The sequence below is a fragment of the Protopterus annectens genome, chromosome 12.part0 (genome assembly GCF_019279795.1).
Source record: "Protopterus annectens isolate FY-2018-M chromosome 12.part0, PAN1.0, whole genome shotgun sequence".
NCBI classification, from domain to species: Eukaryota; Metazoa; Chordata; order Ceratodontiformes; family Protopteridae; genus Protopterus; species Protopterus annectens.
This window is the reverse complement of record NC_056746.1, coordinates 229066344-229081176: the sequence shown is the minus strand read 5'-3', so window position 1 is coordinate 229081176 and position 14833 is coordinate 229066344. Positions and strand designations below refer to the sequence as shown.

The 14833-nt window shown below is 41.9% G+C and overlaps 1 protein-coding gene across 1 annotated transcript in view; it reads left to right on the top strand.

The window, feature by feature from the left end:
• Positions 1-14833, top strand: part of TELO2 (telomere maintenance 2) — a 1490787-nt gene that overhangs the window by 856682 nt on the left and 619272 nt on the right. The gene's annotated exons all lie outside the window — the stretch shown is intronic.

The window sequence follows — 14833 nt, the reverse complement described above, 5'->3', positions numbered from 1 at the left end:
AATTTTATCCTCTTACTGATGTGTGATTTTCTAGTAGCAGGTTTCTTTGTGTCCTTTAACACCTGTTGCATGTCCTCAGAATGGATTTATGTCATAATATCTAAAACTCATATTATCGAAACCTAGAATATCTGATTCCATAATGTTGAAAAACAAAGACTGTTTTATGCAGGGACAAAGCCCCCCCCCCTGCCCTTTTCACTTCTTTTATCTCTTTTATAGTGTTCAGTATTTCAAGTACAGCTGGTTTAGACTTTCATTTCCCTTTACTAATAATTGCTTTTTTGGCAGCCAACAGAATTAAACTCAGTAAGGAGTTACTGCTCCTAGGCAGTTCAGATCATGTGACCCACCTCAAAAAATTATTTCCTTTATTAAAACAATTTGCTCACTCACTAGTTGTAACAGTGTACTCTGCAGCAAATTTTTAAAATCTGCCAACTCATTAAAGTCCTAAAACACACATTCCTATGTACCACTTTCATTCCCAATCACACCTCCAACATTTGCTCTCTGAGGAAAAAGGAAAACTGCTTTGAAGTCTGTTTAGGGCACAAAAATATCTGTGCAAACACTTTCAAGCAGAGATCCTTAAATTTCTGTTCTTTATTGCACATTTGGGAGCCATATACATATATAATTTGTGTGTGTGTGTGTCCCCTCCCATTGTTCTCTTTAAAATTGCTTTTCCAGTCTCTTTTTCCAATCTCTTCTAACCACCTCTGATTGATTCTTATAGTTGTAATGCAATATTTTATATGCACTACTAATTATCCGTTTTTAACAGCATCTTCTGTTCTAGATTCAACCAAAAATTCCAGCAGCGCAGGTATTTCACTTAATATTCCTCTATCCCTTTTTCATTGTTTATACTGTATTAGTCCCTGGTAGGGAAGACAGTCTCTAGCCTGCATTCCAAACATCTTCTTTGCCTTTTCCCACTTTATTACCTTTCCCCCTCTAATTATTTGCTCCCAACACTTTGGCTCTTTTGCCAGTTTTCTCCAGTAGATTCCAGACACCTTTTGCCTATTTTCTGTACACTTACTTGCAGTCATCCCTATTGGTAAAATCTCATTTCTCCATTCCTGTGTTGGCTTAGTTCTTAGAATACTTTCTGCAGCTTTATGAATATAATATTCTGGTTGTTGTTATTCTCTTTCAGGATCTGCTTCCAAACTCTCTCTGTCGCTCTCTTTTTCTTGAACATCCCCCTGCCTCATCATAACCCCTTTTCATTTTGAATTATAACCTCCTGCTTGTGTTAATGTATATGAACCTCAACTGTGTAGCTCTAAAATAGCTCTTAAAATCAGGTAATCATGAACCACTTTGTTCCATTTGAAAGATCAACTTGTCCGACTTAACTCTTGCACTGTTTCCCTCCCAGATAAATTCCATCAACTCTATTAATTATTGTCCACAACTTTACCTCTGGTTGATAAAAGTATGCCTGAACCGTATATAAAACTTGTAAATAAAAGCATTTGTACAGTTTGTATCTTACTATCCATAGCCATAAAAAAGAGCTTCAAGTTTCTCGTTTTTTTGTATTATCTTTTGCTTAGTCTCTACCCACATATCGTTGGTTGCCATAATGGTTGTCTTTTTAAGCTATGATCCTAAATTATTCATCTTATTATATCCCCATAAATGGGTGGCCATGGTGGTGCAGCAGTTAGCATTGCTGCCTCATAGCAAGAGGTTCTCCAATTCGATTCTCGGTCTGCATGTCCTCCCGCAGTTTGCTTGAGTTTCCCCTGGGTGCTCCAGTTTTCTCCCACATCCCAAAGACATGCTGTAGGTGGATTGGACACTCTAAATTGGCCCTAAGTGTGAGTGTGTGCGTGTATGTGCCTTCTGTAAAAGGTTGTGCACCAGGCTGGCAACTCGACATAGTAAAACTCTACTGCCAATCGTTCTGCAGACCATTGTTCCGCTGTGGTGACCCCTAACTGGGAATGGCCAAAAGAAGAAGATTGTACCCCCGTAAATAAGTCTATTGCTGAAGCACTTCTATGCGTAGGTGCATAATTTATGGCTATAGCCTTTGTTTTATCTTCATTAATTTCATATCCTGAAAATATTTGAAGCAGTCACAAAATGTTCTACAGTACAGAGATGCCCTTTCTAGGATTTATTAGGTACAAAATAATATCACCAGCAAATAAAGCCACCTTTTCTTGACTGCCATACCAAATATATCCTTGCATTTCTGAGTCCCTTATTTTCTTTGTCAGTGGCTCTAAATGTAAAGCAAACAAAAAAAAGGGAAAGAGGACAGCACTGCCTGGCTCCTCTTTTCAAATACAACTTATCAGAGAAGAACCCGGCTTTTTAATTTTTGTTTCTACTCCTTCATAGATCCTCCTAATTAATCCTATTGTTGTGTCAGAGAATGCAAATGCTTCTATTGCTCTACTCACAAAATCCCATCTTAATTTGTCAAATGTGTTCTCTGCATCAATACCCGCAAACAACAGATATATTTTGTTATATTCTGCTTCCTTCTGGACCATTAGTGTTCTATTAATGTTGTCAAATGCATTCCTCCCCTCCACAAAATCACATTGATCAATTTCTATCAATTTTAGCAGCAACGTTGCCATTCTTTTAGCTGGTATTGACAGAAACACTTTGTATAATCATGATTTGAAAATGAAATGGGTCTATATGAAGCTAGGTCTGCTGGTTCTTTAATATCCTTGGGTAATACAGCCACAACAGCTTTCTTCCAGGATGTTGGTGTTTCCCCTCCTTTTAAAATACAGTTAAACAAGTCTTCCATATCTTGGTCCCTTTCTTCTCTCCTAACTTCCAAATCTCCATAGAATACCATCTGTTCCAAGAGGCTTTCCTGCAGATTGGTTATGCATTACTATTTTTATCTCATTTCCTCCTTTCATAACTGTTAGCTGTTGAGCCTCATCTACCTCTAACACTGACGTAATTAGGTCTTCCATTAATATTTCCATTTTTGCTCTTTCTTGATTTCCATATTTCTCTTCTTTATATAAACGTTCATAATATTTCTAAAATATATCTAATACCCCTAAAGGATCTCTGATTTTTCTTGTTATCGGCTCCGTAAGTTTGGCAAAAAAATGTTCTACTTTCTGTTACCCAAGTTGTACTAAATTTTTTGTGCTCTGGAGTTATTAGCAAAAAATAGTTGATTAACACCAATCTTTCTAAAGTCATGCATTTTTTTCAGATACTCCCTTATTTTTTATTTAGCAGTGTGTGTTTGCATCTCTTCTTGTTCTGTGAGATTCCCCCATATTTTGCAATACTTTAAATGTCAGCCCCTCTAAGTAATTCCTATTACATCTTAACCATATCTCTTTCTCATTCATTTGTGCACTATTTTAAACTTTATTTTCATTTTATCCCACTCATTAGCTATAACATCAAAAGATATCTTCCTAATAACTGTTGAATAATTTCCACTACCTATTCCCTAACTTTCCTCCCTAACAGGTAGGTGAGAAAGTGCAGGTGTCTCATTTTTATTTATTACCCTGCATTTTTATTTTAGTTTTCATTGATGTATGATCTGAAAGTTATTGGGTGTGTGTTGAAGCTTTCAATGGAATGCACATGTTCCTGTGAAATATAATTTCTATCTAGTCTGGCCCAGTTGTTATACTTTGGGGAAATAATATGTAAATTATATATTGTGTTCCTACTACTGAAGTCACATCTTCCATATCAAATATTTAATACATTTCTTCAGAAATCTGTCCTTTTGTTATATTGTCCCTTCTAGGTCCCCCTAATACATCCTTGCTATTGCAAATTAGGTCCCCACCTATAAGCAGTAATACCTGTTGAAAGTTAGTTATTTCTCCCCCAAATTTCTTGAACTCCATAATAGCATTTTCAGTGGAATATACGTACATTTCAGCGTAATCCGCCTCCCTTGCCAGTAGCCCCTTACTACAACAAATCTACCATTATTGTCTTTTTCCCTCTTCTATCACTATTGGAGCCCCTGTATCAAATAGTATAATTAATCCCCTTTTCATTCATACTTGGTATTCTGCTGAATATCAGTCCTGAAATCTTTTTTTGTCAAATTCTCCTTTGTTCATTTCTTTCCAAATGTCTCCTGCCGTATCACTAGTTACACTCTAGATTTCTTAATATAATTCAGTATTCATTGTATTTTGTCTATACCAGTAAGGCCATTTACATTCCACAAAAGTATGCATAGTATAGTCATTCTGATAAAAAGCTGTTCCAGTCTGCCATACATGATAGTTTTTTTGAATGTTTATTTCCCATTTTTGTATTACATGTGCACACTAATGTTTGGCAGGCTGATCTTTTATAAATTTCTTTCTTATCTCCATTTGAACCTATGTAACATTTTCAAGACTTTTTGTTTTAATGAAAATCCACAAAAAATACATTTTCAGAGCACCCCATCCCCCATAAACTTAGAACAAATACATAAAGCTATGTACATCTTCAAAAAATTTAAGTTATCCCTCTAGATAAGAATAATTGTCCTAAATTGATAGCTGCACCCGTGCGCATTACCTAACCTAAATTAAGATTTCAGTGCTAAAGCATGTGCTATAACCTGTGTTCCAACTTTCACTGATTGATGTCGGTTTGTTTCTTATCTCTGTTCCCCTCCCAGATCTGAAAAACAGCTTGTGTGCTTGCATAAAACATTAACTTTAGCCTCAAGAAAAAGTGCACTGGCTATTTTTAAATAAAACAAATTGTACACTGATGTCATTTCATATCACTGTTGCAGTATTCCTAACAGAAGGCATCTACTGCCAAGGATAGCCCAACGTGTGGCCCATATAAGAACACATACTTTCAGAACTTCTTTGCTACTAGTCTGAACACCATCATTGAACGTCTGGTCTGAATGCTTTTCTTCCAAACTGGTTGAAAATCACAACAAACTCTTGGGTTCTGTCTATTATCTGCCAGGAGAATTTCATGGTTTGGTAATCCCATCCTGCCTTTTTGGGCATCTCTCAACCTCCTTGCAAACAGCTTCATTTTTCCTAGAGGTGCTTCATTCTCTTTTGGTCCAGGGCACCATTTTGGCCATACCTCTGCCCAGGTAGGGAGGAGTTTTTACTCCAGCATGTTTCTGTTTCCCAGAAAGGAGGGCATTTGGAGACCAGTACTGGATCTATCCCAGCTCAGCACTTTTCTCAAGATTTCTTCCTTTTGGATGTTGTCTCCTCAAACCATATCTCCTCTTCTTCTTCTTCCCCAGGCCTTTCTGGTCTGTCTAGGTCTCAAGGCTGCCTACTTTCATATCCCCATCCATCCCCTTTTCAGGAAATGTTTACAGTTCTCTGTTTCTTCGTTGTATTTTCAATTCTCTGCTTTGCCCTTTGGCCTTTCTGCTGTCCCAGAGATCTTCACCTAATGCTTCACTCCGGTAAGTGCTTTTTGCAGGATGAGAGGAGTTCAGATCTTTCATTATCTGGGTGGTGTGCTTATTAAACATTCCTCCCCTGTGGCTCTCCAGTTCACTGTTTTCCTGTTACAGAGGCTTGGGTTCACCATAAACATTCAAAACTCAGCTGTGACCCCTTCTTAGGATCATATATTCCTTGGTTGCAGGATCCAGACCATCCTCATGCTAGCATCCCAGCCTGCCTTCACGGCTGTGTCTGTTATTGCCTTTTTCCAGCCTCTTCTTCCTGTGTAGTCAGTCATGGCCAGTGAGTCTCTCGGGCGCCTCAGATTATTGCATCCACCATTCCTATGCTTCCTCTGGCCAGGATTCATATGAGAAAACTGCAGTTGTATCTCAAGTCAGTGTGGCTTCAACATTACCGCTCCTTTTACTTACCAGTCCCCTTCCTTCCTTGTCTCAAGCTCTAGCTTCAGTGGCAGATTCATCACCTGACTCTCAACCCAGAGCTGCTTTTCCAAGCCCCGACACAAGAGCTCTTTACAAATCTCTCAGACGGGATGGAGGCCTCCTTCATCTTTCTCGAGGTTCGTGATTTCTAGCCTCTGCATAAGACGGCAGGCCACAATAGCAAAAAGGAGATGAAGACCCTGCTTCTGGTTCTTCAGGTGTTTTGTTCCATATTTTATCCCGGGCACCTCAAAAACAGACAACACCACTGTGATGTGGTATGTCACCAACCAAGGGTGAGCAAGGTCTTATCGTCTTTACAGACTAGCTGTTCAGGTCCGGGATCTAGCTGTCCAGTGTCAAGTACCCTATATGCAGTTTACATTCCCTCAAAGCACAGTCTAGTTACAAACTCTTTCAGCAGGTCCAGCACACCAGCTCATGAATGAATGCTTCACAGAGATGTGTTCCTAGAAAGTATCCATTGATGGGGTATTCCTCAAGGAGGTCTTTTTGCCTCCCTTCTGAAGAGACACCTTCCTTTATTCTGTTCCAGAGTCCCAAGTCCTCTGGCTTGGAAAGTGGACGCCCTGCCTTTTCCTTGGAAGGGGATGTTTCTCTTTGCCCTCCCTCCCCTTCATGTGCTTCCGAGAGTCTATTTCCCCAATATCCTGCTAGTGACTCCCTTTTTGCCCAGACAACATTGGTTCCTTCTCCTTTCTCACTTGGCCAGGGGCAATCACCAAAACTTACTTCACCGGGTCATCCTTCTCACACAAGAGAAGGAGTATCTTATCTAGCTTCACTTGTAAACTCTTCAGCTGACACTGTGGGTGATAGGGTTTTAATCTCTTTTAGGCACCTCTTTTCTGAGGACATGCTTTGGGTCCAGCAGAAGGCCAGGCAATCATATTTGTCCAAATGGAAAAGATTTTCTTTCTGGTGCCTCTCTTGAAACAAGGATCCCTTCTCTGTGCAGGCTCCTATGGTTGTCTCTTATTTGTGTGATCTGCTTCATACTGGTGTGGCATATTCTCCATTTAATGCTCACTTTTAAGCAATTTCTGTTTGTCTGCCCTTAGCTCCTCTTCTAGCCTGTAGATTTGAGGTCAGGCAATTTCTTAAAGGTGTCCTTCATATCAGGCCTCCTAGGAAGCCAATTCCACTTTCCTGGGACCTCAATTATGTTCTTGAAAAATTGACTCTGGTTCCTTTTCAACCTGTTGCTTCAATGTCCTTCCAGCACTGGACTTGGAAGACTGTTCTTCGTTTAACCCTCACTTCAGCTAAAAGATTGTATGAACTTCTGGCTTTCATGGCTGTTCCTCTCTTTTTAGTTTTTCACAGAGACAACATGTCTCTTAGTACTAATCCTTCTTTTATACCCAGGGTGGTCAGTGAGTTGTCTCTTAATCAGTCTATTCATTTGCCTTCCTTTTTTCCTTCTCCACAGTCTGCCAGTGAGAAGGGTCTTCACACCTTGGATTTGCATAATCATCTCCGATATTATTTAGATAAAACTATGGATATTCACAAATCTGTGTAGCTTTTATGTTTTCTTTCATTCGAGGTCTTTGGGTTTAGCTATTTCTAAGTAGACTGTCTCATCCTGGATTACTAAGGCCATCTGTTTTTATTATTCTTTTATGGTAAGTGTCTTTCCTGCTCTGTAAAGGGTCAGTCTTCTTGGGTTGTTGCCTCCTTTGGTGCTTTTTTCAAAGGTCTGCATATTAATTCCATCCTTTGTGGCTGCTTCTTGGTCTTCTGTTCATACCTTCACTAAGCACTACAAGTTGGATATTATTAAGCACTACAAGTTGGATATTATTTCTAGGGCTAGAGATGGCTTTGCCAGGGCTATCCTGCATGGGTTTCTGGAGGGCTCTCCAGTGCAGTCCTCCTTCCAAGTTTCTTCTTGAGCTTTTTTACTCCCATTTTGGTAGGAATACTGCAACATTGATATGGAAGGACATAGTACAGTTGTGTAAAATCTTACTATAACAGCAGATGCCTTTCTCTTCACTGTTGCAGTATTAGCCTATGCCTTGCACTGGGAGCATGCGTGACATACTGCAACCATAAGTACTAAAGGCTTTGTAATACTGGCTAGACATTGGGCTATCCTTGGCAGGAGATCCCTTCTGTTAGGAATACCGCAACAGTGAAGAGAAGGACATCTACTGTTATGATAAGATTTTGCAGAACAGTACTTTCTGTTAACTGCATTTATAAGGCTGCTAGGGAGACTGCTGTCTCTTCACTTCCCATAATGTCAGACTTTATTTTCCACTGAACTGCTTGCCATCATATCTTTAAGTTTTGCATTTGCCTCAGCAAAGAATGCTCAGAACTCTCAAGATTAATTGCTTACACTTGCAGACAGTCTCTATGTAAAAGTAGACAGCTTTGAATCTTTGTAAATTTCACTCAGAATAGAATGTGTATCTGCCTTCTGCAGACCACTTGATGCCCACTAAACATTTGCTAATTGAAAAAAAAATCAAGCTGTCATCTTTCTTTTGCAGATGTAAGCAGCTTAGCATTTTTCATGGCTTTATCATTTTGTCTTATTTCTCAGGCTTAGTTGCTTACAAAAAACACTTGATGTTAAGTTGTCCAATCTCGCCTTCTTTCTTGCTGGATGGGTTTGGAGCCAATCCTCGACTCCGACTTAGCCACTTTCTATAGCTCGAGAGCTCTTTACTGGCTCGAGGCTACCCCTTATCCCAGAATGCCCAGTGACAGCTACCCAGATCTCATTTGCCGTTTCAGCTGCGAGGTTGCGTCAATACTGGCTTAGGCTTAGTATAACTTTTTTCTCTGTTTAAAGTTCAATAATTTACTTGAAAAGTTAGTATTTTTTCACTGTTTTAAAGTAGTTTGTAAGTTTATTTAGTCATAAAACCCTTTTGTCATCCTTTACTGTGTTTTTTGTGCTGTGTTGGCCGTCGCCCCTTAGTCGCTTGGCCTTCTGTTTTTCCCTCAACTCGTTTAAGTTAGAGAGTTCCCCCCCCCCCTTAAGGACAGCCATTTAAGTTAGAGGCTCTCCTTTTAAGGTTTTTATCAATATAATTTTTGTTATTGTAGTGTGTCTTTTTGTGTGGTACTTCCTTCTTTTTTTCTTAGAATGTCCAAGGAAGTTAAAACCTCAGGGTTTAAAGAGTGTGACTCATGCTGTCAGAAGATGTCTCTGACAGATGGGTACACTAGTTGTGTGTATTGCTTGGGGACTCTGCACCTGCAGGACTCTTGCTCTGTTTGTCATGCCTTTAGTCCAAGGGTCCTGCAGGAGCAGAAAAACAAGCTAATCCTCCGTGGATTGTTGATACAGGATTCTCTGGTTAAAGCATCTCAGCCAGTGAAATCTTTGAAGTCAGTCAAGCCGTCGGCTCCATGTTCGGAACTGACCTGTGAGCTTGACAGACCAAGTGTGTCGGTGCCCTCTAGCACAGACAAGACTACTCCTCCGTCGGCTCCAACTGTTACCTTGGAGCTGTCTCGGAGCCACAAACGAGCTAGGTCTACTTCATTGGAGCTAATTCGCTTGGTGCCACAATCACCCTTACTTCAGAGCAAAGCCAGTCATGACTCATCTTCTCACTCCTCTCGATCCTCAAGGTTATCGTATCAGGACATGGAGAGAGTGGTCAATAGGTTGTTGAAGTCACAGGCCCTAGCAAAAATGCTTTTGAGCCTGCATCAACAGGCCTTGGCTCCATCCGCTTCAATATCGATTCCTCCTCTTGACTATGCTTAGTTCGGAGCCAGAGTCCATGGACGTTCCAATACTGGTTCCTTTGGCTCCATTGAAATCATCTTCGGCTCTGGTGTTGACTCCAATTACCTCGGTTCTTCCTTCCATCGAGGTATCTGGGCACCAAAGCTCTCTCGTCAGCTCCGAGGGTGGGAAGTGGCATCGGACCCTTTTCCAACCCCGCTTTCCCTCTGGGAGCATCAGCTCAGTTGAGCTTGGCTCCCACATCGGCATCGAAGCCGTTGTCCTTGTTGCAGAGTGGGATTCCTGTCTCTTCGAAGCAGGAGCCCTCTTTGTGTTGAGACCATGATGCTTTCAAGGTCATGCGGAGAGTGCTGTCCCCACAGGCGGCCCCACTATCAGTCCCATCGGCTCCGTCCCCTTTGGTGACTGTACCAACCTCTGCTCCTCCTCCAGCCCCAAAGCATAGGGAATCTATAGCCCAGGACACCCCATTAGGTGAGCCCTCTTCTTACAACACCTCCTCAGAGCATTCTGAGCAGGCTTTCCATTAGAAAAAAGTGCAAGAGGACGCACCAAGACTCCCCTGACTCTTGTCACCTCAGACACAGACCTGGATGAATCGGAGGGGTCCCCAAGGTCCCCCTATGAAGATGTTTCCTTTTCGGACATCCTCGAGATTCTTAGGCAGAGACGTAGCTGGACTTTCCTAGCCCCCTCCAAGGACAAGTCTGTATACTTGGATGCATTTGGTTCCCGACCTTCCACCTCCTGGGTGTCTCTGCCTTTTGATCCACTCATGTCCATAGTGTCTTGGAAGGCTTCATCAGCTCCAGATTCCATGGGACCTGTCCCAAGGAGACCTAATAAATTTATCACAGCTCCCCAAGACAAACAATTCCTGACTAAAGGTGTACCAGTTGATGACATGGTGGTAGCAGCAGCCACAAAGAGAGAGTTAGCTGAAACCTCCTCATGTGTCCATCCACCGAATAAAGACTCTCGTACGATGGACAAATATGGGAAGCAAATGTTTTCATCAGCGACCTTCTCCCTTAGGTCCCTGAATTATCTTTCCCATTTTACTAGACTTCAAAGGGATCTCCTAAAAGAGCTTGGAGATACCCTACAAGATCCCACAGCTGAGGGAGCTTCAGCCAAGGAAGCTACCCAGCTGGTGACTTTAAATTCAGTAGTCAACTCCTCCGTGAGGCTTGTTTCATACGCAGCCGATGGAGCGAGCAGAGCTGCAGGAACAGGAGTGGCTCTTAGGAGACATTCTTGGCTGCGGCTGTGTCAGTTTGTGGAACCTTTCAGAGCGTCCTTCACCAATACCCACTTTGATGGCTCCTCTCTCTTTGGGCCTCAGGTGAAAGACGTGCTTACCAGGTACCAGCAGGAAGGCAAGACGCTCTCTGATGTGGGAGTCCGTTTTTCCACTCCTACCAGACCATACCCAAAGGGTCAGAAGGGTGGAAAGTTGTGGTTTTGAAAATCCCAGGGACCCTTGCATGACGCACGTGGTGATTTTTTCCTCCAGGGGCAGAGGGGGAAACAATAACAATGGCAGATGCCACCCTCGTGGCAGAGGGGGGTCCGCAAAATCAGGGTGACAGAGATGCGTTCTCTTCCAAACCCTATCAACATCCCTGAAGGGATGCCCGACTGCTCAACTCTGGAGGCAGTCGGGGGAAGGATTTCATTGTACCCAATTGCCTGGTAAAATATTACAAAAGACAAATGGGGTACTATCCATTATATCCGGAGGATACAAAATTCCCTTCCATCAACCCCCTCTTGTTTCAAAAACATCCATCCCAGATGTTCTACCCATCCCAGATGTTCCACCCAATCTAAGGGATCAGGCAGTCACAGAAGTTTCAAGACTGCTAGAATTAAGAGCCATGGAGGAAGTCCCTGCAGACCAAGTAGGATCCGGAACTTACTCAAGATTTTTTTTAGTGCCCACAAAGACAGGGGACTGGAGACTAATTCTGGATCTCAGCAGATTAAACAAATCTGTACAAAAAGAAAAGTTCTGGATGGTAACACTGCAGTCCATCCTCCCCTTTCTGGGTCAGGACAGTTGGATGTGCTCCATAGATCTTCAGGATGCGTACTATGATATAAAAATGGACAGACGATCAAGGAGATTTCTATGCCTCTGGCTAGGGGCCAGTCATTACCAATTCAGAGCTCTGCCCTTTGGTCTCACCACAGCCTCCAGGGTGTTCACCAAATGCATGGCAGTAGTTAGGGCTCAACTGAGATGTCTAGGATTCCAGGTGTTTCCTTATCTAGACTACTGGCTCCTCACTGCTACCACCAGGCAACAACTTATAGAGGCACGAGATTACACCATAACATCCTGTGCTCAACTAGGCATCACAATAAACTTTGAAAAATCTGCCTTGTTGCCCTGTCAATCTATTACTTACATAGGAGCAGAGATAGACACAAGAAAAATGATTGTAAAATTGCCTCAGGAAAGAGTTTCCATTATTCGACAACAGGTGTCGCTTCTCCTGAGGAGCAAAAGAATTCAAGTCAAATATGTCCTTCAAGCCCTAGGGTCCATGTTAGCAGCCATTCTTCTAGTTCCCTTAGCACTGCTGTCACATGAGAATCCTTCAGTGGCTTCTTTTCGCACAATGGTCCTTCCAGGAATTACCCATGTCTAACATGATGCTAATTACGTAATCTTGCAAAAGACACCTTTCCTGGTGGATGGTCTCCCCACTAGTGACTCAGGGCAGAACTTTCATGGAATTCCATCCGGTTGCCACAGTGACCACGGACGCTTCCCTGAAAGGGTGAGGGGGCATTATCTAGGGACGACAGTTCAAGGCACATAGCAACCTCACGAGTAACACTTGCACATCAACGTTCTGGAGATGAGAGCGGTGCTCCTAGCATTGCAAGCTCTTCAAGACTCTCTCCCTGCTGGGACTATTGCAATACAGACGGACAACATGTCAGTGGTTTGGTACATCAAAAAACAAGGTGGAACCAGGTCTTACCCTTGTGCCGAGAGGCCCTCAGACTGTGGCAATGGGTAATTTCCTCCCAACATTTTCTGACAGCAATGCATATCCCTGAGAAATCCAATGTAATAGTGGACAGGCTCAGCAGGGCTATCCTCATGCCGCATGAGTGGTCTCTGAAACAGGAAATTGTGGATCTTATTTTCCACAAATGGGGCCTGCCTTGCTGCGATCTGTTTGCCTCCCCCTCAACAACAAATGCAGCAGCTACTTCTCCCTTGTTCTTCATCCAGGTCAGACACCCAGGGATGCCCTAGTCCACGATTGGCCTCAGGGACTCCTTTATGCATTTCCTCCCTTCCCCCTAATTCGAAAAGTCATTCAGAAAACAAAATTGTTGGGTTGCAAGATGATTCTCATTGCCCCTTATTGGCTTCGACAGATTTGGTTTCCATTCCTTCACCTTCACCTTCTAGCCCAGCCTTGGGTTCTGGACCCAGTGCCGGACCTCTTGATTCATCAATCAGGCGGGTTACACCAATCCCTCCAATCTCTCAAGCTCACAACTTGGTTACTCCACTGCCAATCTTAGCCAGGCTCCCCAATATTTCCCCAGCAGTGCGTGATATTATTGTTTCTTCCCATAAGACAACTACAAGGAAAGTTTATGCTAGCAAATGGAAAATATTGTCTTACTGGCAGAATCCAGGAATTTAGATCCCCTTACAGCTCCTGTACATGAAATTTTGGATTTCTTAGTTGTCCTTCATCTCCCCTTCCTTCTTGCGTCCCTCCCTCCTTCCCTCTTCCTCGAGGATCGAGAGGAATTTTTTAATGGTTTCACTGGCTAACTTGTTTTGTTCTTAGTTGCTTCCCAAGCAAACCATGACAATTTACTGTATATCCAGGTTTAATAATAATGGATTATCTTCTATGATTATGTCTAGTGTGAGCTATCTCAAATGAGATCTGGGTAGCTGACGCTGGGCATTGTGGGATAAGGGGGTAGCCTCGAGCCAGTAAAGAGCTCTTGAGCTATAGAAAGTGGCCAAGTCCAAACTCATCCAGCAAGAAGGAAGGCGAGATGAAGGACGACTAACATGGAACGTTATGGTAGGTACATAACTTCTTTTTTACAGCTTCAGCCAAGGACACTTATCAATCATTTACCCTTGTGAACATAAGAGAAAATATCTTATTTCTGCATGTAATAAAATTGGTGCACTCTTACAACCTACCCCAGTAACTTCAGATGACAGCATATTAACATAAGTTTTCTTTTGTCCAGCCTTTCTTCTCTTGTTATACTGTAAAGCCTAGATATATTATAGTTATTCGGTTACTTTAATCTCTCTGTACATATAGTAGTCACTGAACCCCCCACATTTAAAATATTTCTAGGTACACTACACACAACTGCTTTCTGTATATAACATACAGTTCATGTCATGAACAAAAATGTTTACTTGCAGTTACTTTTTCCTTTTAGTGTTCTTCTAGACATTAATAACATTAAGTAGGCTATGTTTTGCTTCCCATCCACAAGTTTAACTTAGTTAACAAAATTCCAGTGTTTCTGCCACTTTTTCTTGGAAAGCTGTATTTCACATATATAATTCATGCCTTATAGTCTCCTATTCATTCACTAATTTCATGGTATCTGTACTTCCTGTTCATCTCCATCTCTAAACACCAGACTCTGGTTCAAGTCCAAGGCACTCCTGATTCTTTTAGTAAACTCCTGTGTCTTTTCAGTCTTCCAAGCATTTTCCTTTGAAGCATTCAGAAATGTTTCCCTTGCATTGTTTCCCTATGAGCTTTATTGTCAGAAGAATGAGAAGCAGAGTCCCTTTCTATTTGCTGCCTCACTTTATGTATTGGCTAAACTTTTTTTATTTATGATTTTGCTTTACTTTTATCCTTGAGGAAAAATATATTCTGAAGGCAGCTGTTTGCAGCAGCTTGAATCTCAGGACTACCTCCTTGACTTTCCCTGATTGCTGGCATACATTTGCTTCTCTTCTGCTTTGTTTACAGTGAATAATCATTTTCCACAAACATTCTGCTGTGTCCAATGTTTGATACTTTTCCCTTCTTCCACAGTTTTGTCAGGATCACTTGATACAATTGCATCTTTACTAATACAGGTCTTGGCTGCTTTCTCATAGCCAGGTTTGGAGCATGCACTCAGTGTGCCCTTTCAGTTAACAAATCATGCCCTGGAATACCAGAACAGTTGCTTATTTGTGCTTTCTTCCAGTTTGTCTGGTACAACAGAAAATCTCAGTT